Below are 26,223 nucleotides of genomic sequence, written 5' to 3'. Positions count from 1 at the left end.
CCTGAGAGTGTGAGTGAGAGTTTAGGATGTGGAATGCACTGCCCCAGAGTGTGAGTGAGTGTTTAGGACCTGGAATGCACTGCCTGAGACTGTGAGCGAGTGTTTAGGATGTGGAATGCAGTGCCCGAGAGTGTGAGTGCGTGTTTCGGATGTGGAATGCACTGCCTGAGAGTGTGAGCGAGTGTTTAGGATGTGGAATGCAGTGCCCGAGAGTGTGAGTGAGTGTTTAGGATGTGGAATGCACTGCTTGAGAGTGTGCGTGAGTGTTTAGGATGTGGAATGCACTGCCTGAGATTGTGAGTGAGTATTTAGGATGTGGAATGCACTGCCTGAGAGTGTGAGTGAGTGTTTAGGATGTGGAATGCACTGCTTGAGAGTGTGCGTGAGTGTTTAGGATTTGGAATGCACTGCCTGAGATTGTGAGTGAGTATTTAGGATGTGGAATGCACTGCCTGAGAGTGTGAGTGAGTGTTTAGGATGTGGAATGCACTGCCTGAGAGTGTGAGCGAGTGTTTAGGATCTGGTATGCACTGCCCGAGATTGTGAGTGAGAGTTTAGGATGTGGAATGCACTGCCTGAGAGTGTGAGTGAGTGTTTAGGATTTGGAATGCACTACCTGAGATTGTGAGTGAGTATTTAGGATGTGGAATGCACTGCCTGAGAGTGTGAGTGAGTATTTAGGATGTGGAATGCACTGCCTGAGAGTGTGAGCGAGTGTTTAGGATCTGGTATGCACTGCCCGAGATTGTGAGTGAGAGTTTAGGATGTGGAATGCACTGCCCCAGAGTGTGAGTGAGTGTTTAGGATGTGGAATGCAATGCGTGAGAGTGTGAGTGAGTGTTTAGGATGTGGAATGCACTGCCCGAGATTGTGAGTGAGAGTTTAGGATGTGGAATGCACTGCCCCAGAGTGTGAGTGAGTGTTTAGGATGTGGAATGCAATGCGTGAGAGTGTGAGTGAGTGTTTAGGATCTGGAATGCACTGCGTGAGAGTGTGATTTCGTGTTTTGGATCTGGAATGCACTGCCTGAGAGTATGAGTTAGTGTTTAGGATGTGGAATGCACTGCCTGAGAGTGTGAGTGAGTGTTTAGGATGTGATTTGCACTGCCTGAGAGTGTGAGTGAGTATTTAGGATGTGGAATGCAATGCGTGAGAGTGTGAGTGAGTGTTTAGGATGTGATTTGCACTGCCTGAGAGTGTGAGTGAGAGTTTAGGGTGTGGAATGCACTGCCCCAGAGTGTGAGTGAGAGTTTAGGATGTGGAATGCAATGCGTGAGAGTGTGAGTGAGTGTTTAGGATGTGATTTGCACTGCCTGAGAGTGTGAGCGAGTGTTTAGGATCTGGAATGCACTGCCTGAGAGTGTGAGCGAGTGTTTAGGATCTGGAATGCAGTGCCTGAGAGTGTGAGTGAATGTTTAGGATTTGGAATGCACTGCCTGAGAGTGTGAGTGAGTGTTTAGGTTCTGGAATGCACTGCCTGAGAGTGTGAGTGAGAGTTTAGGATGTGGAATGCACTGCCCCAGAGTGTGAGTGAGTGTTTAGGACCTGGAATGCACTGCCTGAGAGTGTGAGCGAGTGTTTAGGATGTGGAATGCAGTGCCCGAGAGTGTGAGTGCGTGTTTAGGATGTGGAATGCACTGCTTGAGAGTGTGCGTGAGTGTTTAGGATGTGGAATGCACTGCCTGAGATTGTGAGTGTATGTTTAGGATCTGGAATGCACTGCCTGAGAGTGTGAGTGAGAGTTTAGGATGTGGAATGCACTGCCCCAGAGTGTGAGTGAGTGTTTAGGACCTGGAATGCACTGCCTGAGAGTGTGAGCGAGTGTTTAGGATGTGGAATGCTCTGCCCGAGAGTGTGAGTGCGTGTTTAGGATGTGGAATGCACTGCTTGAGAGTGTGAGTGAGTGTTTAGGATGTGGAATGCACTGCCTGAGAGTGTGAGCGAGTGTTTAGGATATAGAATGCAGTGCCGAGAGTGTGAGTGAGTGTTTAGGATCTGGAATGCACTGCCCGAGATTGTGAGTGAGAGTTTAGGATGTGGAATGCACTGCGTGAGAGTGTGAGTTAGTGTTTTGGATCTGGAATGAACTGCCTGAGAGTATGAGTGAGTGTTTCGGTTGTGGAATGCACTGCCTGAGAGTGTGAGTGAGAGTTTAGGATGTGGAATGCACTGCCCCAGAGTGTGAGTGAGTGTTTAGGACCTGGAATGCACTGCCTGAGAGTGTGAGCGAGTGTTTAGGATGTGGAATGCAGTGCCCGAGAGTGTGAGTGCGTGTTTAGGATGTGGAATGCACTGCTTGAGAGTGTGCGTGAGTGTTTAGGATGTGGAATGCACTGCCCCAGAGTGTGAGTGAGTGTTTAGGAGCTGGAATGCACTGCCTGAGAGTGTGAGCGAGTGTTTAGGATGTGGAATGCAGTGCCCGAGAGTGTGAGTGCGTGTTTAGGATGTGGAATGCACTGCTTGAGAGTGTGAGTGAGTGTTTAGGATCTGGAATGCACTGCCTGAGAGTATGAGTGAGTGTTTCGGTTGTGGAATGCACTGCCTGAGAGTGTGAGTGAGAGTTTAGGATGTGGAATGCACTGCCCCAGAGTGTGAGTGAGTGTTTAGGACCTGGAATGCACTGCCTGAGAGTGTGAGCGAGTGTTTAGGATGTGGAATGCAGTGCCCGAGAGTGTGAGTGCGTGTTTAGGATGTGGAATGCACTGCCTGAGAGTGTGAGCGAGTGTTTAGGATGTGGAATGCAGTGCCCGAGAGTGTGAGTGAGTGTTTAGGATGTGGAATGCACTGCTTGAGAGTGTGCGTGAGTGTTTAGGATGTGGAATGCACTGCCTGAGATTGTGAGTGAGTATTTAGGATGTGGAATGCACTGCCTGAGAGTGTGAGTGAGTGTTTAGGATGTGGAATGCACTGCTTGAGAGTCTGCGTGAGTGTTTAGGATTTGGAATGCACTGCCTGAGATTGTGAGTGAGTATTTAGGATGTGGAATGCACTGCCTGAGAGTGTGAGTGAGTGTTTAGGATGTGGAATGCACTGCCTGAGAGTGTGAGCGAGTGTTTAGGATCTGGTATGCACTGCCCGAGATTGTGAGTGAGAGTTTTGGATGTGGAATGCACTGCCTGAGAGTGTGAGTGAGTGTTTAGGATTTGGAATGCACTGCCTGAGATTGTGAGTGAGTATTTAGGATGTGGAATGCACTGCCTGAGAGTGTGAGTGAGTGTTTAGGATGTGGAATGCACTGCCTGAGAGTGTGAGCGAGTGTTTAGGATCTGGAATGCACTGCCCGAGATTGTGAGTGAGAGTTTAGGATGTGGAATGCACTGCCCCAGAGTGTGAGTGAGTGTTTAAGATGTGGAATGCAATGCGTGAGAGTGTGAGTGAGTGTTTAGGATGTGATTTGCACTGCCTGAGAGTGTGAGTGAGTGTTTAGGATCTGGAATGCACTGCCTGAGAGTATGAGTTAGTGTTTAGGATGTGGAATGCAGTGCCCGAGACTGTGAGTGAGTATTTAGGATGTGGAATGCACTGCCTGAGAGTGTGAGTGAGTGTTTAGGATGTGATTTGCACTGCCTGAGAGTGTGAGTGAGTGTTTAGGATCTGGAATGCACTGCCTGAGAGTATGAGTTAGTGTTTAGGATGTGGAATGCAGTGCCCGAGACTGTGAGTGAGTATTTAGGATGTGGAATGCACTGCCTGAGAGTGTGAGTGAGTATTTAGGATGTGGAATGCACTGCCTGAGAGTGTGAGTGAGTGTTTAGGATATGGAATGCACTGCCCGAGAGTGTGAGTGAGTGTTTAGGATGTGGAATGCAGTGCCGAGAGTGTGAGTGAGTGTTTAGGATATGGAATGCACTGCCTGAGAGTGTGAGTGAGTGTTTAGGATATGGAATGCAATGCCCGAGAGTGTGAGTGAGTGTTTAGGATATGGAATGCAATGCCCGAGAGTGTGAGTGAGTGTTTAGGATGTGGAATGCAGTGCCGAGAGTGTGAGTGAGTGTTTAGGATATGGAATGCAATGCCCGAGAGTGTGAGTGAGTGTTTAGGATGTGGAATGCAGTGCCGAGAGTGTGAGTGAGTGTTTAGGATGTGATTTGCACTGCCTGAGAGTGTGAGTGAGAGTTTAGGATGTGGAATGCACTGCCTGAGAGTGTGAGTGAGTGTTTAGGATATGGAATGCACTGCCCGAGAGTGTGAGTGAGTGTTTAGGATGTGGAATGCAGTGCCGAGAGTGTGAGTGAGTGTTTAGGATATGGAATGCACTGCCTGAGAGTGTGAGTGAGTGTTTAGGATATGGAATGCAATGCCCGAGAGTGTGAGTGAGTGTTTAGGATATGGAATGCAATGCCCGAGAGTGTGAGTGAGTGTTTAGGATGTGGAATGCAGTGCCGAGAGTGTGAGTGAGTGTTTAGGATGTGGAATGCACTGCCTGAGAGTGTGAGTGAGTGTTTAGGATATGGAATGCACTGCCTGAGAGTGTGAGTGAGTGTTTAGGATGTGGAATGCAGTGCCGAGAGTGTGAGTGAGTGTTTAGGATATGGAATGCACTGCCTGAGAGTGTGAGTGAGTGTTTAGGATGTGGAATGCAGTGCCGAGAGTGTGAGTGAGTGTTTAGGATGTGGAATGCACTGCCTGAGAGTGTGAGTGAGTGTTTAGGATGTGATTTGCACTGTCTGAGAGTGTGAGTGAGTATTTAGGATGTGGAATGCACTGCCTGAGAGTGTGAGTGAGTGTTTAGGATATGGAATGCACTGCCCGAGAGTGTGAGTGAGTGTTTAGGATGTGATTTGCACTGCCTGAGAGTGTGAGTGAGTATTTAGGATGTGGAATGCACTGCCTGAGAGTGTGAGTGAGTGTTAAGGATCTGGAATGCACTGCCCGAGATTGTGAGTGAGAGTTTAGGATGTGGAATGCACTGCGTGAGAGTGTGAGTTAGTGTTTAGGATCTGGAATGCACTGCCTGAGAGTATGAGTGAGTATTTAGGATGTGGAATGCACTGCCTGAGAGTGTGAGTGAGTGTTTGGGATGTGGAATGCAGTGCCGAGAGTGTGAGTGAGTGTTAAGGATCTGGAATGCACTGCCCGAGATTGTGAGTGAGACTTTAGGATGTGGAATGCACTGCGTGAGAGTGTGAGTTAGTGTTTAGGATCTGGAATGCACTGCCTGAGAGTATGAGTGAGTATTTAGGATGTGGAATGCACTGCCTGAGAGTGTGAGTGAGTGTTTGGGATGTGGAATGCAGTGCCGAGAGTGTGAGTGAGTGTTAAGGATCTGGAATGCACTGCCCGAGATTGTGAGTGAGAGTTTAGGATGTGGAATGCACTGCGTGAGAGTGTGAGTTAGTGTTTAGGATCTGGAATGCACTGCCTGAGAGTATGAGTTAGTGTTTAGGATGTGGAATGCACTGCCTGAGAGTGTGAGTTAGTGTTTAGGATGTGTAATGCACTGCCTGAGATTGTGAGTGAGTGTTAAGGATGTGTAATGCACTGCCCGAGAGTGTGAGTGAGTGTTTAGGATATGGACTGCACTGCCCGAGAGTGTGAGTGAGTGTTTAGGATGTGGAATGCAATGCGTGAGAGTGTGAGTGAGTGTTTAGGATGTGATTTGCACTGCCTGAGAGTGTGAGTGAGTGTTTAGGATCTGGAATGCACTGCCCGAGTGTGTGAGTGAGAGTTTAGGGTGTGGAATGCACTGCCCCAGAGTGTGAGTGAGTGTTTAGGATGTGGAATGCAGTGCCGAGAGTGTGAGTGAGTGTTTAGGATATGGAATGCACTGCCTGAGAGTGTGAGTGAGTGTTTAGGATGTGGAATGCAGTGCCGAGAGTGTGAGTGAGTGTTTAGGATGTGGAATGCACTGCCTGAGAGTGTGAGTGAGTGTTTAGGATGTGATTTGCACTGTCTGAGAGTGTGAGTGAGTATTTAGGATGTGGAATGCACTGCCTGAGAGTGTGAGTGAGTGTTTAGGATATGGAATGCACTGCCCGAGAGTGTGAGTGAGTGTTTAGGATGTGATTTGCACTGCCTGAGAGTGTGAGTGAGTATTTAGGATGTGGAATGCACTGCCTGAGAGTGTGAGTGAGTGTTAAGGATCTGGAATGCACTGCCCGAGATTGTGAGTGAGAGTTTAGGATGTGGAATGCACTGCGTGAGAGTGTGAGTTAGTGTTTAGGATCTGGAATGCACTGCCTGAGAGTATGAGTGAGTATTTAGGATGTGGAATGCACTGCCTGAGAGTGTGAGTGAGTGTTTGGGATGTGGAATGCAGTGCCGAGAGTGTGAGTGAGTGTTAAGGATCTGGAATGCACTGCCCGAGATTGTGAGTGAGAGTTTAGGATGTGGAATGCACTGCGTGAGAGTGTGAGTTAGTGTTTAGGATCTGGAATGCACTGCCTGAGAGTATGAGTGAGTATTTAGGATGTGGAATGCACTGCCTGAGAGTGTGAGTGAGTGTTTGGGATGTGGAATGCAGTGCCGAGAGTGTGAGTGAGTGTTAAGGATCTGGAATGCACTGCCCGAGATTGTGAGTGAGAGTTTAGGATGTGGAATGCACTGCGTGAGAGTGTGAGTTAGTGTTTAGGATCTGGAATGCACTGCCTGAGAGTATGAGTTAGTGTTTAGGATGTGGAATGCACTGCCTGAGAGTGTGAGTTAGTGTTTAGGATGTGTAATGCACTGCCTGAGATTGTGAGTGAGTGTTAAGGATGTGTAATGCACTGCCCGAGAGTGTGAGTGAGTGTTTAGGATATGGACTGCACTGCCCGAGAGTGTGAGTGAGTGTTTAGGATGTGGAATGCAATGCGTGAGAGTGTGAGTGAGTGTTTAGGATGTGATTTGCACTGCCTGAGAGTGTGAGTGAGTGTTTAGGATCTGGAATGCACTGCCCGAGTGTGTGAGTGAGAGTTTAGGGTGTGGAATGCACTGCCCCAGAGTGTGAGTGAGTGTTTAGGATGTGATTTGCACTGCCTGAGAGTGTGAGCGAGTGTTTAGGATCTGGAATGCACTGCCTGAGAGTGTGAGCGAGTGTTTAGGATCTGGAATGCACTGCCTGAGAGTGTGAGTGAATGTTTAGGATTTGGAATGCACTGCCTGAGAGTGTGAGTGAGTGTTTAGGTTCTGGAATGCACTGCCTGAGAGTGTGAGTGAGAGTTTAGGATGTGGAATGCACTGCCCCAGAGTGTGAGTGAGTGTTTAGGACCTGGAATGCACTGCCTGAGAGTGTGAGCGAGTGTTTAGGATGTGGAATGCAGTGCCCGAGAGTGTGAGTGCGGGTTTAGGATGTGGAATGCACTGCTTGAGAGTGTGCGTGAGTGTTTAGGATGTGGAATGCACTGCCTGAGATTGTGAGTGTATGTTTAGGATCTGGAATGCACTGCCTGAGAGTGTGAGTGAGAGTTTAGGATGTGGAATGCACTGCCCCAGAGTGTGAGTGAGTGTTTAGGACCTGGAATGCACTGCCTGAGAGTGTGAGCGAGTGTTTAGGATCTGGAATGCACTGCCCGAGAGTGTGAGTGAGTGTTTAGGTTCTGGAATGCACTGCCTGAGAGTGTGAGTGAGAGTTTAGGATGTGGAATGCACTGCCCCAGAGTGTGAGTGAGTGTTTAGGACCTGGAATGCACTGCCTGAGAGTGTGAGCGAGTGTTTAGGATGTGGAATGCAGTGCCCGAGAGTGTGAGTGCGTGTTTAGGATGTGGAATGCACTGCTTGAGAGTGTGCGTGAGTGTTTAGGATGTGGAATGCACTGCCTGAGATTGTGAGTGTATGTTTAGGATCTGGAATGCACTGCCTGAGAGTGTGAGTGAGAGTTTAGGATGTGGAATGCACTGCCCCAGAGTGTGAGTGAGTGTTTAGGACCTGGAATGCACTGCCTGAGAGTGTGAGCGAGTGTTTAGGATGTGGAATGCTCTGCCCGAGAGTGTGAGTGCGTGTTTAGGATGTGGAATGCACTGCCTGAGAGTGTGAGTGAGTATTTAGGATGTGGAATGCACTGCTTGAGAGTGTGAGTGAGTGTTTAGGATGTGGAATGCACTGCCTGAGAGTGTGAGCGAGTGTTTAGGATATAGAATGCAGTGCCGAGAGTGTGAGTGAGTGTTTAGGATCTGGAATGCACTGCCCGAGATTGTGAGTGAGAGTTTAGGATGTGGAATGCACTGCGTGAGAGTGTGAGTTAGTGTTTTGGATCTGGAATGAACTGCCTGAGAGTGTGAGTGAGTGTTTAGGATCTGGAATGCACTGCCTGAGAGTATGAGTTAGTGTTTAGGATGTGGAATGCACTGCCTGAGAGTGTGAGTGAGTGTTTCGGTTGTGGAATGCACTGCCTGAGAGTGTGAGTGAGAGTTTAGGACCTGGAATGCACTGCCTGAGAGTGTGAGCGAGTGTTTAGGATGTGGAATGCAGTGCCCGAGAGTGTGAGTGCGTGTTTAGGATGTGGAATGCACTGCCTGAGAGTGTGAGCGAGTGTTTAGGATGTGGAACGCAGTGCCCGAGACTGTGAGTGAGCCTTTAGGATGTGGAATGCACTGCTTCAGACTGTGCGTGAGTGTTTAGGATGTGGAATGCACTGCTTGAGAGTGTGCGTGAGTGTTTAGGATTTGGAATGCACTGCCTGAGATTGTGAGTGAGTATTTAGGATGTGGAATGCACTGCCTGAGAGTGTGAGTGAGTGTTTAGGATGTGGAATGCACTGCTTGAGAGTGTGCGTGAGTGTTTAGGATTTGGAATGCACTGCCTGAGATTGTGAGTGAGTATTTAGGATGTGGAATGCCCTGCCTGAGAGTGTGAGTGAGTGTTTAGGATGTGGAATGCACTGCCCGAGAGTGTGAGCGAGTGTTTAGGATCTGGAATGCACTGCCCGAGATTGTGAGTGAGAGTTTAGGATGTGGAATGCACTGCCTGAGAGTGTGAGTGAGTGTTTAGGATTTGGAATGCACTGCCTGAGATTGTGAGTGAGTATTTAGGATGTGGAATGCACTGCCTGAGAGTGTGAGTGAGTGTTTAGGATGTGGAATGCACTGCCTGAGAGTGTGAGCGAGTGTTTAGGATCTGGAATGCACTGCCCGAGATTGTGAGTGAGAGTTTAGGATGTGGAATGCACTGCCCCAGGGTGTGAGTGAGTGTTTAGGATGTGGAATGCAATGCCTGAGAGTGTGAGTGAGAGTTTAGGATCTGGAATGCACTGCGTGAGAGTGTGATTTAGTGTTTTGGATCTGGAATGCACTGCCTGAGAGTATGAGTTAGTGTTTAGGATGTGGAATGCAGTGCCCGAGACTGTGAGTGAGTATTTAGGATGTGGAATGCACTGCCTGAGAGGGTGAGTGAGTGTTTAGGATCTGGAATGCACTGCCTGAGAGTGTGAGTGAGTGTTTAGGATGTGATTTGCACAGCCCGAGAGTGTGAGTGAGTGTTCAGGATGTGGAATGCACAGCCCGAGAGTGTGAGTGAATGTTTAGGATGTGGAATGCACTGCCCGAGAGTGTGTAGTGTGTGGTTAGGATGTGGAATGCACTGCCCGAGAGTGTGAGTGAGTGTTTAGGATATGGAATGCACTGCCCGAGAGTGTGAGTGAGTGTTTAGGATGTGGAATGCAATGCGTGAGAGTGTGAGTGAGTGTTTAGGATGTGATTTGCACTGCCTGAGAGTGTGAGTGAGTGTTTAGGATCTGGAATGCACTGCCCGAGAGTGTGAGTGAGAGTTTAGGGTGTGGAATGCACTGCCCCAGAGTGTGAGTGAGAGTTTAGGATGTGGAATGCAATGCGTGAGAGTGTGAGTGAGTGTTTAGGATGTGATTTGCACTGCCTGAGAGTGTGAGCGAGTGTTTAGGATCTGGAATGCACTGCCTGAGAGTGTGAGCGAGTGTTTAGGATCTGGAATGCACTGCCTGAGAGTGTGAGTGAGTGTTTAGGACCTGGAATGCACTGCCTGAGAGTGTGAGCGAGTGTTTAGGATGTGGAATGCAGTGCCCGAGAGTGTGAGTGCGTGTTTAGGATGTGGAATGCACTGCTTGAGAGTGTGCGTGAGTGTTTAGGATGTGGAATGCACTGCCTGAGATTGTGAGTGTATGTTTAGGATCTGGAATGCACTGCCTGAGAGTGTGAGTGAGAGTTTAGGATGTGGAATGCACTGCCCCAGAGTGTGAGTGATTGTTTAGGACCTGGAATGCACTGCCTGAGAGTGTGAGCGAGTGTTTAGGATGTGGAATGCAGTGCCCGAGAGTGTGAGTGAATGTTTAGGATGTGGAATGCACGGCCCGAGAGTCTGAGCGAGTGTTTAGGATGTGGCATGCACTGCCTGAGAGGGTGAGTGAGTGTTTAGGATGTGGAATGCACAGCCCGAGAGTGTGAGTGAATGTTTAGGATGTGGAATGCACTGCTTGAGAGTGTGAGTGAGTGTTTAGGATGTGGAATGCACTGCCCGAGAGTGTGAGTGAGTGTTTCGGATGTGGAATGCAGTGCCCGAGAGTGTGAGTGAGTGTTTACGATGTGGAATGCACTGCCTGAGAGTGTGAGTGAGTATTTAGGATGTGGAATGCACTGCTTGAGAGTGTGAGTGAGTGTTTAGGATGTGGAATGCACTGCCTGAGAGTGTGAGCGTGTGTTTAGGATATAGAATGCAGTGCCGAGAGTGTGAGTGAGTGTTTAGGATTTGGAATGCAGTGCCCGAGAGTGTGAGTGAGTGTTTAGGATGTGGAATGCAGTGCCCGAGAGTGTGAGTGAGTGTTTAGGATTTGGAATGCACTGCCTGAGAGTGTGAGCGAGTGTTTAGGATGTGGAATGCAGTGCCCGAGAGTGTGAGTGAATGTTTAGGATGTGGAATGCACGGCCCGAGAGTGTGAGCGAGTGTTTAGGATGTGGCATGCACTGCCTGAGAGGGTGAGTGAGTGTTTAGGATGTGGAATGCACAGCCCGAGAGTGTGAGTGAATGTTTAGGATGTGGAATGCACTGCTTGAGAGTGTGAGTGAGTGTTTAGGATGTGGAATGCACTGCCTGAGAGTGTGAGCGAGTGTTTAGGATGTGGAATGCTCTGCCCGAGAGTGTGAGTGCGTGTTTAGGATGTGGAATGCACTGCCTGAGAGTGTGAGTGAGTATTTAGGATGTGGAATGCACTGCTTGAGAGTGTGAGTGAGTGTTTAGGATGTGGAATGCACTGCCTGAGAGTGTGAGCGAGTGTTTAGGATATAGAATGCAGTGCCGAGAGTGTGAGTGAGTGTTTAGGATCTGGAATGCACTGCCCGAGATTGTGAGTGAGAGTTTAGGATGTGGAATGCACTGCGTGAGAGTGTGAGTTAGTGTTTTGGATCTGGAATGAACTGCCTGAGAGTGTGAGTGAGTGTTTAGGATCTGGAATGCACTGCCTGAGAGTATGAGTTAGTGTTTAGGATGTGGAATGCACTGCCTGAGAGTGTGAGTGAGTGTTTCGGTTGTGGAATGCACTGCCTGAGAGTGTGAGTGAGAGTTTAGGACCTGGAATGCACTGCCTGAGAGTGTGAGCGAGTGTTTAGGATGTGGAATGCAGTGCCCGAGAGTGTGAGTGCGTGTTTAGGATGTGGAATGCACTGCCTGAGAGTGTGAGCGAGTGTTTAGGATGTGGAACGCAGTGCCCGAGAGTGTGAGTGAGTCTTTAGGATGTGGAATGCACTGCTTGAGACTGTGCGTGAGTGTTTAGGATGTGGAATGCACTGCTTGAGAGTGTGCGTGAGTGTTTAGGATGTGGAATGCACTGCCTGAGATTGTGAGTGAGTATTTAGGATGTGGAATGCACTGCCTGAGAGTGTGAGTGAGTGTTTAGGATGTGGAATGCACTGCTTGAGAGTGTGAGTGAGTGTTTAGGATTTGGAATGCACTGCCTGAGATTGTGAGTGAGTATTTAGGATGTGGAATGCCCTGCCTGAGAGTGTGAGTGAGTATTTAGGATGTGGAATGCACTGCTTGAGAGTGTGAGTGAGTGTTTAGGATTTGGAATGCACTGCCTGAGATTGTGAGTGAGTATTTAGGATGTGGAATGCACTGCCTGAGAGTGTGAGTGAGTGTTTAGGATTTGGAATGCACTGCCTGAGATTGTGAGTGAGTATTTAGGATGTGGAATGCACTGCCTGAGAGTGTGAGTGAGTGTTTAGGATGTGGAATGCACTGCCTGAGAGTGTGAGCGAGTGTTTAGGATCTGGAATGCACTGCCCGAGATTGTGAGTGAGAGTTTAGGATGTGGAATGCACTGCCCCAGGGTGTGAGTGAGTGTTTAGGATGTGGAATGCAATGCCTGAGAGTGTGAGTGAGAGTTTAGGATCTGGAATGCACTGCGTGAGAGTGTGATTTAGTGTTTTGGATCTGGAATGCACTGCCTGAGAGTATGAGTTAGTGTTTAGGATGTGGAATGCAGTGCCCGAGACTGTGAGTGAGTATTTAGGATGTGGAATGCACTGCCTGAGAGGGTGAGTGAGTGTTTAGGATCTGGAATGCACTGCCTGAGAGTGTGAGTGAGTGTTTAGGATGTGATTTGCACAGCCCGAGAGTGTGAGTGAGTGTTCAGGATGTGGAATGCACAGCCCGAGAGTGTGAGTGAATGTTTAGGATGTGGAATGCACTGCCCGAGAGTGTGTAGTGTGTGGTTAGGATGTGGAATGCACTGCCCGAGAGTGTGAGTGAGTATTTAGGATGTGGAATGCCCTGCATGAGAGTGTGAGTGAGTGTTTAGGATGTGGAATGCACTGCCCGAGAGTGTGAGCGAGTGTTTAGGATCTGGAATGCACTACCCGAGATTGTGAGTGAGAGTTTAGGATGTGGAATGCACTGCCTGAGAGTGTGAGTGAGTGTTTAGGATTTGGAATGCACTGCCTGAGATTGTGAGTGAGAGTTTAGGATGTGGAATGCAATGCGTGAGAGTGTGAGTGAGTGTTTAGGATGTGATTTGCACTGCCTGAGAGTGTGAGCGAGTGTTTAGGATCTGGAATGCACTGCCTGAGAGTGTGAGCGAGTGTTTAGGATCTGGAATGCACTGCCTGAGAGTGTGAGTGAGTGTTTAGGACCTGGAATGCACTGCCTGAGAGTGTGAGCGAGTGTTTAGGATGTGGAATGCAGTGCCCGAGAGTGTGAGTGCGTGTTTAGGATGTGGAATGCACTGCTTGAGAGTGTGCGTGAGTGTTTAGGATGTGGAATGCACTGCCTGAGATTGTGAGTGTATGTTTAGGATCTGGAATGCACTGCCTGAGAGTGTGAGTGAGAGTTTAGGATGTGGAATGCACTGCCCCAGAGTGTGAGTGATTGTTTAGGACCTGGAATGCACTGCCTGAGAGTGTGAGCGAGTGTTTAGGATGTGGAATGCACTGCGTGAGAGTGTGTAGTGTGTGGTTAGGATCTGGAATGCACTGCCCGAGGGTGTGAGTGAGTGTTTAGGATGTGGAATGCAATGCGTGAGAGTGTGAGTGAGTGTTTAGGATGTGGAATGCACAGCCCGAGAGTGTGAGTGAATGTTTAGGATGTGGAATGCACTGCTTGAGAGTGTGAGTGAGTGTTTAGGATGTGGAATGCACTGCCCGAGAGTGTGAGTGAGTGTTTCGGATGTGGAATGCAGTGCCCGAGAGTGTGAGTGAGTGTTTACGATGTGGAATGCACTGCCTGAGAGTGTGAGTGAGTATTTAGGATGTGGAATGCACTGCTTGAGAGTGTGAGTGAGTGTTTAGGATGTGGAATGCACTGCCTGAGAGTGTGAGCGAGTGTTTAGGATATAGAATGCAGTGCCGAGAGTGTGAGTGAGTGTTTAGGATTTGGAATGCAGTGCCCGAGAGTGTGAGTGAGTGTTTAGGATGTGGAATGCAGTGCCCGAGAGTGTGAGTGAGTGTTTAGGATTTGGAATGCACTGCCTGAGAGTGTGAGCGAGTGTTTAGGATGTGGAATGCAGTGCCCGAGAGTGTGAGTGAATGTTTAGGATGTGGAATGCACGGCCCGAGAGTGTGAGCGAGTGTTTAGGATGTGGCATGCACTGCCTGAGAGGGTGAGTGAGTGTTTAGGATGTGGAATGCACAGCCCGAGAGTGTGAGTGAATGTTTAGGATGTGGAATGCACTGCTTGAGAGTGTGAGTGAGTGTTTAGGATGTGGAATGCACTGCCTGAGAGTGTGAGCGAGTGTTTAGGATGTGGAATGCTCTGCCCGAGAGTGTGAGTGCGTGTTTAGGATGTGGAATGCACTGCCTGAGAGTGTGAGTGAGTATTTAGGATGTGGAATGCACTGCTTGAGAGTGTGAGTGAGTGTTTAGGATGTGGAATGCACTGCCTGAGAGTGTGAGCGAGTGTTTAGGATATAGAATGCAGTGCCGAGAGTGTGAGTGAGTGTTTAGGATCTGGAATGCACTGCCCGAGATTGTGAGTGAGAGTTTAGGATGTGGAATGCACTGCGTGAGAGTGTGAGTTAGTGTTTTGGATCTGGAATGAACTGCCTGAGAGTGTGAGTGAGTGTTTAGGATCTGGAATGCACTGCCTGAGAGTATGAGTTAGTGTTTAGGATGTGGAATGCACTGCCTGAGAGTGTGAGTGAGTGTTTCGGTTGTGGAATGCACTGCCTGAGAGTGTGAGTGAGAGTTTAGGACCTGGAATGCACTGCCTGAGAGTGTGAGCGAGTGTTTAGGATGTGGAATGCAGTGCCCGAGAGTGTGAGTGCGTGTTTAGGATGTGGAATGCACTGCCTGAGAGTGTGAGCGAGTGTTTAGGATGTGGAACGCAGTGCCCGAGAGTGTGAGTGAGTCTTTAGGATGTGGAATGCACTGCTTGAGACTGTGCGTGAGTGTTTAGGATGTGGAATGCACTGCTTGAGAGTGTGCGTGAGTGTTTAGGATTTGGAATGCACTGCCTGAGATTGTGAGTGAGTATTTAGGATGTGGAATGCACTGCCTGAGAGTGTGAGTGAGTGTTTAGGATGTGGAATGCACTGCTTGAGAGTGTGCGTGAGTGTTTAGGATTTGGAATGCACTGCCTGAGATTGTGAGTGAGTATTTAGGATGTGGAATGCCCTGCCTGAGAGTGTGAGTGAGTGTTTAGGATGTGGAATGCACTGCCCGAGAGTGTGAGCGAGTGTTTAGGATCTGGAATGCACTGCCCGAGATTGTGAGTGAGAGTTTAGGATGTGGAATGCACTGCCTGAGAGTGTGAGTGAGTGTTTAGGATTTGGAATGCACTGCCTGAGATTGTGAGTGAGTATTTAGGATGTGGAATGCAATGCCTGAGAGTGTGAGTGAGTGTTTAGGATGTGGAATGCACTGCCTGAGAGTGTGAGCGAGTGTTTAGGATCTGGAATGCACTGCCCGAGATTGTGAGTGAGAGTTTAGGATGTGGAATGCACTGCCCCAGGGTGTGAGTGAGTGTTTAGGATGTGGAATGCAATGCCTGAGAGTGTGAGTGAGAGTTTAGGATCTGGAATGCACTGCGTGAGAGTGTGATTTAGTGTTTTGGATCTGGAATGCACTGCCTGAGAGTATGAGTTAGTGTTTAGGATGTGGAATGCAGTGCCCGAGACTGTGAGTGAGTATTTAGGATGTGGAATGCACTGCCTGAGAGGGTGAGTGAGTGTTTAGGATCTGGAATGCACTGCCTGAGAGTGTGAGTGAGTGTTTAGGATGTGATTTGCACAGCCCGAGAGTGTGAGTGAGTGTTCAGGATGTGGAATGCACAGCCCGAGAGTGTGAGTGAATGTTTAGGATGTGGAATGCACTGCCCGAGAGTGTGTAGTGTGTGGTTAGGATGTGGAATGCACTGCCCGAGAGTGTGAGTGAGTATTTAGGATGTGGAATGCCCTGCCTGAGAGTGTGAGTGAGTGTTTAGGATGTGGAATGCACTGCCCGAGAGTGTGAGCGAGTGTTTAGGATCTGGAATGCACTGCCCGAGATTGTGAGTGAGAGTTTAGGATGTGGAATGCACTGCCTGAGAGTGTGAGTGAGTGTTTAGGATTTGGAATGCACTGCCTGAGATTGTGAGTGAGAGTTTAGGATGTGGAATGCAATGCGTGAGAGTGTGAGTGAGTGTTTAGGATGTGATTTGCACTGCCTGAGAGTGTGAGCGAGTGTTTAGGATCTGGAATGCACTGCCTGAGAGTGTGAGCGAGTGTTTAGGATCTGGAATGCACTGCCTGAGAGTGTGAGTGAGTGTTTAGGACCTGGAATGCACTGCCTGAGAGTGTGAGCGAGTGTTTAGGATGTGGAATGCAGTGCCCGAGAGTGTGAGTGCGTGTTTAGGATGTGGAATGCACTGCTTGAGAGTGTGCGTGAGTGTTTAGGATGTGGAATGCACTGCCTGAGATTGTGAGTGTATGTTTAGGATCTGGAATGCACTGCCTGAGAGTGTGAGTGAGAGTTTAGGATGTGGAATGCACTGCCCCAGAGTGTGAGTGATTGTTTAGGACCTGGAATGCACTGCCTGAGAGTGTGAGCGAGTGTTTAGGATGTGGAATGCAGTGCCCGAGAGTGTGAGTGAATGTTTAGGATGTGGAATGCACGGCCCGAGAGTGTGAGCGAGTGTTTAGGATGTGGCATGCACTGCCTGAGAGGGTGAGTGAGTGTTTAGGATGTGGAATGCACAGCCCGAGAGTGTGAGTGAATGTTTAGGATGTGGAATGCACTGCTTGAGAGTGTGAGTGAGTGTTTAGGATGTGGAATGCACTGCCCGAGAGTGTGAGTGAGTGTTTCGGATGTGGAATGCAGTGCCCGAGAGTGTGAGTGAGTGTTTACGATGTGGAATGCACTGCCTGAGAGTGTGAGTGAGTATTTAGGATGTGGAATGCACTGCTTGAGAGTGTGAGTGAGTGTTTAGGATGTGGAATGCACTGCCTGAGAGTGTGAGCGAGTGTTTAGGATATAGAATGCAGTGCCGAGAGTGTGAGTGAGTGTTTAGGATTTGGAATGCAGTGCCCGAGAGTGTGAGTGAGTGTTTAGGATGTGGAATGCAGTGCCCGAGAGTGTGAGTGAGTGTTTAGGATTTGGAATGCACTGCCTGAGAGTGTGAGCGAGTGTTTAGGATGTGGAATGCAGTGCCCGAGAGTGTGAGTGAATGTTTAGGATGTGGAATGCACGGCCCGAGAGTGTGAGCGAGTGTTTAGGATGTGGCATGCACTGCCTGAGAGGGTGAGTGAGTGTTTAGGATGTGGAATGCACAGCCCGAGAGTGTGAGTGAATGTTTAGGATGTGGAATGCACTGCTTGAGAGTGTGAGTGAGTGTTTAGGATGTGGAATGCACTGCCTGAGAGTGTGAGCGAGTGTTTAGGATGTGGAATGCTCTGCCCGAGAGTGTGAGTGCGTGTTTAGGATGTGGAATGCACTGCCTGAGAGTGTGAGTGAGTATTTAGGATGTGGAATGCACTGCTTGAGAGTGTGAGTGAGTGTTTAGGATGTGGAATGCACTGCCTGAGAGTGTGAGCGAGTGTTTAGGATATAGAATGCAGTGCCGAGAGTGTGAGTGAGTGTTTAGGATCTGGAATGCACTGCCCGAGATTGTGAGTGAGAGTTTAGGATGTGGAATGCACTGCGTGAGAGTGTGAGTTAGTGTTTTGGATCTGGAATGAACTGCCTGAGAGTGTGAGTGAGTGTTTAGGATCTGGAATGCACTGCCTGAGAGTATGAGTTAGTGTTTAGGATGTGGAATGCACTGCCTGAGAGTGTGAGTGAGTGTTTCGGTTGTGGAATGCACTGCCTGAGAGTGTGAGTGAGAGTTTAGGACCTGGAATGCACTGCCTGAGAGTGTGGGCGAGTGTTTAGGATGTGGAATGCAGTGCCCGAGAGTCTGAGTGCGTGTTTAGGATGTGGAATGCACTGCCTGAGAGTGTGAGCGAGTGTTTAGGATGTGGAACGCAGTGCCCGAGAGTGTGAGTGAGTCTTTAGGATATAGAATGCAGTGCCGAGAGTGTGAGTGAGTGTTTAGGATCTGGAATGCACTGCCCGAGATTGTGAGTGAGAGTTTAGGATCTGGAATGCACTGCCCGAGATTGTGAGTGAGAGTTTAGGATGTGGAATGCACTGAGTGAGAGTGTGAGTGAGTGTTTAGGATCTGGAATGCACTGCCTGAGAGTATGAGTTAGTGTTTAGGATCTGGAATGCACTGCCCGAGAGTGTGAGTGAGAGTTTAGGGTGTGGAATGCACTGCCCCAGAGTGTGAGTGAGAGTTTAGGATGTGGAATGCACTGCCTGAGAGTGTGAGCGAGTGTTTAGGATCTGGAATGCACTGCCTGAGAGTGTGAGTGAGTGTTTAGGATATGGAATGCACTGCCTGAGAGTGTGAGCGAGTGTTTAGGATCTGGAATGCACTGCCTGAGAGTGTGAGCGAGTGTTTAGGATCTGGAATGCACTGCCTGAGAGTGTGAGTGAGTGTTTAGGTTATGGAATGCACTGCCTGAGAGTGTGAGCGAGTGTTTAGGATCTGGAATGCACTGCCTGAGAGTGTGAGCGAGTGTTTAGGATCTGGAATGCACTGCCTGAGAGTGTGAGTGAGTGTTTAGAATGTGGAATGCACTGCCTGAGAGTGTGAGTGAGTGTTTAGAATGTGGAATGCACTGCCTGAGAGTGTGAGTGAGTGTTTAGGATCTGGAATGCACTGCCTGAGAGTGTGAGTGAGAGTTTAGGACCTGGAATGCACTGCCTGAGAGTGTGGGCGAGTGTTTAGGATGTGGAATGCAGTGCCCGAGAGTCTGAGTGCGTGTTTAGGATGTGGAATGCACTGCCTGAGAGTGTGAGCGAGTGTTTAGGATGTGGAACGCAGTGCCCGAGAGTGTGAGTGAGTCTTTAGGATATAGAATGCAGTGCCGAGAGTGTGAGTGAGTGTTTAGGATCTGGAATGCACTGCCCGAGATTGTGAGTGAGAGTTTAGGATCTGGAATGCACTGCCCGAGATTGTGAGTGAGAGTTTAGGATGTGGAATGCACTGAGTGAGAGTGTGAGTGAGTGTTTAGGATCTGGAATGCACTGCCTGAGAGTATGAGTTAGTGTTTAGGATCTGGAATGCACTGCCCGAGAGTGTGAGTGAGAGTTTAGGGTGTGGAATGCACTGCCCCAGAGTGTGAGTGAGAGTTTAGGATGTGGAATGCACTGCCTGAGAGTGTGAGCGAGTGTTTAGGATCTGGAATGCACTGCCTGAGAGTGTGAGTGAGTGTTTAGGATATGGAATGCACTGCCTGAGAGTGTGAGCGAGTGTTTAGGATCTGGAATGCACTGCCTGAGAGTGTGAGCGAGTGTTTAGGATCTGGAATGCACTGCCTGAGAGTGTGAGTGAGTGTTTAGGTTATGGAATGCACTGCCTGAGAGTGTGAGCGAGTGTTTAGGATCTGGAATGCACTGCCTGAGAGTGTGAGCGAGTGTTTAGGATCTGGAATGCACTGCCTGAGAGTGTGAGTGAGTGTTTAGAATGTGGAATGCACTGCCTGAGAGTGTGAGTGAGTGTTTAGAATGTGGAATGCACTGCCTGAGAGTGTGAGTGAGTGTTTAGGATCTGGAATGCACTGCCTGAGAGTGTGAGCGAGTGTTTAGGATCTGGAATGCACTGCCTGAGAGTGTGAGCGAGTGTTTAGGATATAGAATGCAGTGCCGAGAGTGTGAGTGAGTGTTTAGGATCTGGAATGCACTGCCTGAGAGTGTGAGCGAGTGTTTAGGATCTGGAATGCACTGCTTGAGAGTGTGAGTGAGTGTTTAGAATGTGGAATGCACTGCCTGAGAGTGTGAGCGAGTGTTTAGGATATAGAATGCAGTGCCGAGAGTGTGAGTGCGTGTTTAGGATGTGATTTGCACTGCCTGAGAGTGTGAGCGAGTGTTTAGGTTCTGGAATGCACTGCCTGAGAGTGTGAGTGAGAGTTTAGGATGTGGAATGCACTGCCCCAGAGTGTGAGTGAGTGTTTCGGACGTGGAATGCACTGCCTGAGAGTGTGAGCGAGTGTTTAGGAATGTGGAATGCAGTGCCCGAGAGTGTGAGTGCGTGTTTAGGATGTGGAATGCACTGCCTGAGAGTGTGAGTGAGTGGTTAGGATGTGGAATGCAGTGCCCGAGAGTGTGAGTGCGTGTTTAGGATGTGGAATGCACTGCCTGAGAGTGTGAGTGAGTGGTTAGGATGTGGAATGCACTGCCTGAGATTGTGAGTGTATGTTTAGGATCTGGAATGAACTGCCTGAGAGTGTGAGTGAGTGTTTAGGACCTGGAATGCACTGCCTGAGAGTGTGAGCGAGTGTTTAGGATGTGGAATGCACTGTCTGAGAGTGTGAGTGCGTGTTTAGGATGTGGAATGCACTGCCTGAGAGTGTGAGTGAGTGGTTAGGATGTGGAATGCAGTGCCCGAGAGTGTGAGTGTGTGGGTAGGATGTGGAATGCACTGCCTGAGATTGTGAGTGTATGTTTAGGATGTGGAATGCACTGCCTGAGAGTGTGAGTGAGAGTTTAGGATGTGGAATGCACTGCCCCAGAGTGTGAGTGAGTGTTTAGGACCTGGAATGCACTGCCTGAGAGTGTGAGCGAGTGTTTAGGATGTGGAATGCAGTGCTCGAGAGTGTGAGTGCGTGTTTAGGATGTGGAATGCACTGCTTGAGAGTGTGAGTGCGTGTTTAGGATGTGGAATGCACTGCCTGAGAGTGTGAGTGTGTGGTTAGGATGTGGAATGCACTGCCTGAGATTGTGAGTGTATGTTTAGGATGTGGAATGCACTGCCTGAGAGTGTGAGTGAGAGTTTAGGATGTGGAATGCACTGCCCCAGAGTGTGAGTGAGTGTTTAGGACCTGGAATGCACTGCCTGAGAGTGTGAGCGAGTGTTTAGGATGTGGAATGCAGTGCTCGAGAGTGTGAGTGCGTGTTTAGGATGTGGAATGCACTGCTTGAGAGTGTGAGTGAGTATTTAGGATGTGGAATGCACTGCTTGAGAGTGTGAGTGAGTGTTTAGGATGTGGAATGCACTGCCTGAGAGTGTGAGCGAGTGTTTAGGATATAGAATGCAGTGCCGAGAGTGTGAGTGAGTGTTTAGGATCTGGAATGCACTGCCCGAGATTGTGAGTGAGAGTTTAGGATCTGGAATGCACTGCCCGAGATTGTGAGTGAGAGTTTAGGATGTGGAATGCACTGCCCGAGATTGTGAGTGAGAGTTTAGGATGTGGAATGCACTGCCTGAGAGTGTGAGTGAGTGTTTAGGATGTGGAATGCACTGCCTGAGAGTGTGAGTGAGTGTTTCGGTTGTGGAATGCACTGCCTGAGAGTGTGAGTGAGAGTTTAGGATGTGGAATGCACTGCCCCAGAGTGTGAGTGAGTGTTTAGGACCTGGAATGCACTGCCTGAGAGTGTGAGCGAGTGTTTCGGATGTGGAATGCAGTGCCCGAGAGTGTGAGTGCGTGTTTAGGATGTGGAATGCACTGCCTGAGAGTGTGAGCGAGTGTTTAGGATGTGGAATGCAGTGCCCGAGAGTGTGAGTGAGTGTTTGGGATGTGGAATGCACTGCTTGAGAGTGTGCGTGAGTGTTTAGGATGTGGAATACACTGCTTGAGAGTGTGCGTGAGTGTTTAGGATTTGGAATGCACTGCCTGAGATTGTGAGTGAGTATTTAGGATGTGGAGTGCACTGCCTGAGAGTGTGAGCGAGTGTTTAGGATGTGGAATGCAGTGCCCGAGAGTGTGACTGAGTGTTTAGGATGTGGAATGCACTGCCTGAGAGTGTGAGTGAGTGTTTAGGATGTGGAATACACTGCTTGAGAGTGTGCGTGAGTGTTTAGGATTTGGAATGCACTGCCTGAGATTGTGAGTGAGTATTTAGGATGCGGAGTGCACTGCCTGAGAGGGTGAGTGAGTGTTTAGGATGTGGAATGCACTGCCTGAGAGTGTGAGCGAGTGTTTAGGATATAGAATGCAGTGCCGAGAGTGTGAGTGAGTGTTTAGGATCTGGAATGCACTGCCCGAGATTGTGAGTGAGAGTTTAGAATGTGGAATGCACTGCGTGAGAGTGTGAGTTAGTGTTTTGGATCTGGAATGAACTGCCTGAGAGTGTGAGTGAGTGTTTAGGATGTGGAATGCAGTGCCCGAGACTGTGAGTGAGTATTTAGGATGTGGAATGCACTGCCTGAGAGTGTGAGTTCGTGTTTAGGATCTGGAATGCACTGCCTGAGAATGTGAATTAGTGTTTAGGATGTGTAATGCACTGCCTGGGATTGTGAGTGAGTGTTAAGGATGTGGAATGCACAGCCCGAGAGTGTGAGTGAATGTTTAGGATGTGGAATGCACTGCCCGAGAGTGTGTAGTGTGTGGTTAGGATGTGGAATGCACTGCCCGAGAGTGTGAGTGAGTGTTTAGGATATGGAATGCACTGCCCGAGAGTGTGAGTGAGTGTTTAGGATGTGGAATGCAATGCGTGAGAGTGTGAGTGAGTGTTTAGGATGTGATTTGCACTGCCTGAGAGTGTGAGTGAGTGTTTAGGATCTGGAATGCACTGCCCGAGAGTGTGAGTGAGAGTTTAGGGTGTGGAATGCACTGCCCCAGAGTGTGAGTGAGAGTTTAGGATGTGGAATGCAATGCGTGAGAGTGTGAGCGAGTGTTTAGGATCTGGAATGCACTGCCTGAGACTGTGAGCGAGTGTTTAGGATCTGGAATGCACTGCCTGAGAGTGTGAGTGAATGTTTAGGATTTGGAATGCACTGCCTGAGAGTGTGAGTGAGTGTTTAGGTTCTGGAATGCACTGCGTGAGAGTGTGAGTGAGAGTTTAGGATGTGGAATGCACTGCCCCAGAGTGTGAGTGAGTGTTTAGGACCTGGAATGCACTGCCTGAGAGTGTGAGCGAGTGTTTAGGATGTGGAATGCAGTGCCCGAGAGTGTTAGTGCGTGTTTAGGATGTGGAATGCACTGCCTGAGATTGTGAGTGTATGTTTCGGATCTGGAATGCACTGCCTGAGAGTGTGAGTGAGAGTTTAGGATGTGGAATGCACTGCCCCAGAGTGTGAGTGAGTGTTTAGGACCTGGAATGCACTGCCTGAGAGTGTGAGCGAGTGTTTAGGATGTGGAATGCAGTGCCCGAGAGTGTGAGGGCGTGTTTAGGATGTGGAATGCACTGCTTGAGAGTGTGCGTGAGTGTTTAGGATGTGGAATGCACTGCCTGAGATTGTGAGTGTATGTTTAGGATCTGGAATGCACTGCCTGAGAGTGTGAGTGAGAGTTTAGGATGTGGAATGCACTGCCCCAGAGTGTGAGTGAGTGTTTAGGACCTGGAATGCACTGCCTGAGAGTGTGAGCGAGTGTTTAGGATCTGGAATGCAGTGCCCGAGAGTGTGAGTGCGTGTTTAGGATGTGGAATGCACTGCTTGAGAGTGTGAGTGAGTATTTAGGATGTGGAATGCACTGCTTGAGAGTGTGAGTGAGTGTTTAGGATGTGGAATGCACTGCCTGAGAGTGTGAGCGAGTGTTTAGGATATAGAATGCAGTGCCGAGAGTGTGAGTGAGTGTTTAGGATCTGGAATGCACTGCCCGAGATTGTGAGTGAGAGTTTAGGATGTGGAATGAACTGCCTGAGAGTGTGAGTGAGTGTTTAGGATGTGGAATGCACTGCCTGAGAGTGTGAGCGAGTGTTTAGGATATAGAATGCAGTGCCGAGAGTGTGAGTGAGTGTTTAGGATCTGGAATGCACTGCCCGAGATTGTGAGTGAGTGTTTAGGATGTGGAATGCACTGCCTGAGAGTATGAGTTAGTGTTTAGGATGTGGAATGCACTGCCTGAGAGTATGAGTTAGTGTTTAGGATGTGGAATGAACTGCCTGAGAGTGTGAGTGAGAGTTTAGGATCTGGAATGCACTGCCTGAGAGTATGAGTTAGTCTTTAGGATGTGGAATGAACTGCCTGAGAGTGTGAGTGAGAGTTTAAGATCTGGAATGCACTGCCTGAGAGTATGAGTTAGTGTTTAGGATGTGGAATGCACTGCCTGAGAGTGTGAGTGAGTGTTTAGGATATGGAATGCACTGCCTGAGAGTGTGAGCGAGTGTTTAGGATCTGGAATGCACTGCCTGAGAGTGTGAGTGAGTGTTTAGGATGTGGAATGCACTGCCCGAGAGTCTGAGTGAGTGTTTAGGATGTGGAATGCAGTGCCCGAGAGTGTGAGTAAGTGTTTAGGATGTGGAATGCACTGCTTGAGAGTGTGAGTGAGTGTTCAGGATGTGGAATGCACTGCCTGAGAGTGTGAGTGAGTGTTTAGGATGTGGAATGCACTGCTTGAGAGTGTGAGTGAGTGTTCAGGATGTGGAATGCACTGCCTGAGAGTGTGAGTGAGTGTTTAGGATGTGGAATGCACTGCCCGAGAGTCTGAGTGAGTGTTTAGGATGTGGAATGCAGTGCCCGAGAGTGTGAGTAAGTGTTTAGGATGTGGAATGCACTGCTTGAGAGTGTGAGTGAGTGTTCAGGATGTGGAATGCACTGCCTGAGAGTGTGAGCGAGTGTTTAGGATCTGGAATGCACTGCCTGAGAGTGTGAGCGAGTGTTTAGGATCTGGAATGCACTGCCTGAGAGTGTGAGTGAGTGTTTAGGATGTGGAATGCACTGCCCGAGAGTCTGAGTGAGTGTTTAGGATGTGGAATGCAGTGCCCGAGAGTGTGAGTAAGTGTTTAGGATGTGGAATGCACTGCTTGAGAGTGTGAGTGAGTGTTCAGGATGTGGAATGCACTGCCTGAGAGTGTGAGCGAGTGTTTAGGATCTGGAATGCACTGCCTGAGAGTGTGAGTGAGTGTTTAGGATGTGGAATGCACTGCCCGAGAGTCTGAGTGAGTGTTTAGGATGTGGAATGCAGTGCCCGAGAGTGTGAGTAAGTGTTTAGGATGTGGAATGCACTGCTTGAGAGTGTGAGTGAGTGTTCAGGATGTGGAATGCACTGCCCGAGAGTCTGAGTGACTGTTTTGGATGTGGAATGCAGTGCCCGAGAGTGTGAGTGAGTGTTTAGGATGTGGAATGCACTGCTTGAGAGTGTGTGAGTGAGTGTTCAGGATGTGGAATGCACTGCCCCAGAGTGTGAGTGAGTGTTTAGGATCTGGAATGCACTGCCTGAGAGTGTGAGTGAGTGTTTCGGTTGTGGAATGCACTGCCTGAGAGTGTGAGTTAGTGTTTAGGATCTGGAATGCACTGCCTGAGAATGTGAATTAGTGTTTAGGATGTGTAATGCACTGCCTGAGATTGTGAGTGAGTGTTAAGGATGTGGAATGCACAGCCCGAGAGTGTGAGTGAATGTTTAGGATGTGGAATGCACTGCCCGAGAGTGTGTAGTGTGTGGTTAGGATGTGGAATGCACTGCCCGAGAGTGTGAGTGAGTGTTTAGGATATGGAATGCACTGCCCGAGAGTGTGAGTGAGTGTTTAGGATGTGGAATGCAATGCGTGAGAGTGTGAGTGAGTGTTTAGGACCTGGAATGCACTGCCTGAGAGTGTGAGTGAGTGTTTAGGATCTGGAATGCACTGCCCGAGAGTGTGAGTGAGAGTTTAGGATGTGGAATGCAATGCCTGAGAGTGTGAGCGAGTGTTTAGGATCTGGAATGCACTGCCTGAGAGTGTGAGCGAGTGTTTAGGATCTGGAATGCACTGCCTGAGAGTGAGTGAATGTTTAGAATTTGGAATGCACTGCCTGAGAGTGTGAGTGAGTGTTTAGGTTCTGGAATGCACTGCCTGAGAGTGTGAGCGAGTGTTTAGGATGTGGAATGCACTGCCCCAGAGTGTGAGTGAGTGTTTAGGACCTGGAATGCACTGCCTGAGAGTGTGAGCGAGTGTTTAGGATGTGGAATGCAGTGCTCGAGAGTGTGAGTGCGTGTTTAGGATGTGGAATGCACTGCCTGAGATTGTGAGTGTATGTTTAGGATCTGGAATGCACTGCCTGAGAGTGTGAGTGAGAGTTTAGGATGTGGAATGCACTGCCCCAGAGTGTGAGTGAGTGTTTAGGACCTGGAATGCACTGCCTGAGAGTGTGAGCGAGTGTTTAGGATCTGGAATGCAGTGCCCGAGAGTGTGAGTGCGAGTTTAGGATGTGGAATGCACTGCTTGAGAGTGTGAGTGAGTATTTAGGATGTGGAATGCACTGCTTGAGAGTGTGAGTGAGTGTTTAGGATGTGGAATGCACTGCCCGAGAGTGTGAGTGAGAGTTTAGGATGTGGAATGCACTGCCCCAGAGTGTGAGTGAGTGTTTAGGACCTGGAATGCACTGCCTGAGAGTGTGAGCGAGTGTTTAGGATATGGAATGCAGTGCCCGAGAGTGTGAGTGCGTGTTTAGGATGTGGAATGCACTGCTTGA

This window comes from Heterodontus francisci, chromosome 19, assembly GCF_036365525.1.
Source record: "Heterodontus francisci isolate sHetFra1 chromosome 19, sHetFra1.hap1, whole genome shotgun sequence".
Lineage (NCBI taxonomy): Eukaryota > Metazoa > Chordata > Chondrichthyes > Heterodontiformes > Heterodontidae > Heterodontus > Heterodontus francisci.
Note: the sequence above shows the minus strand (reverse complement) of the source record.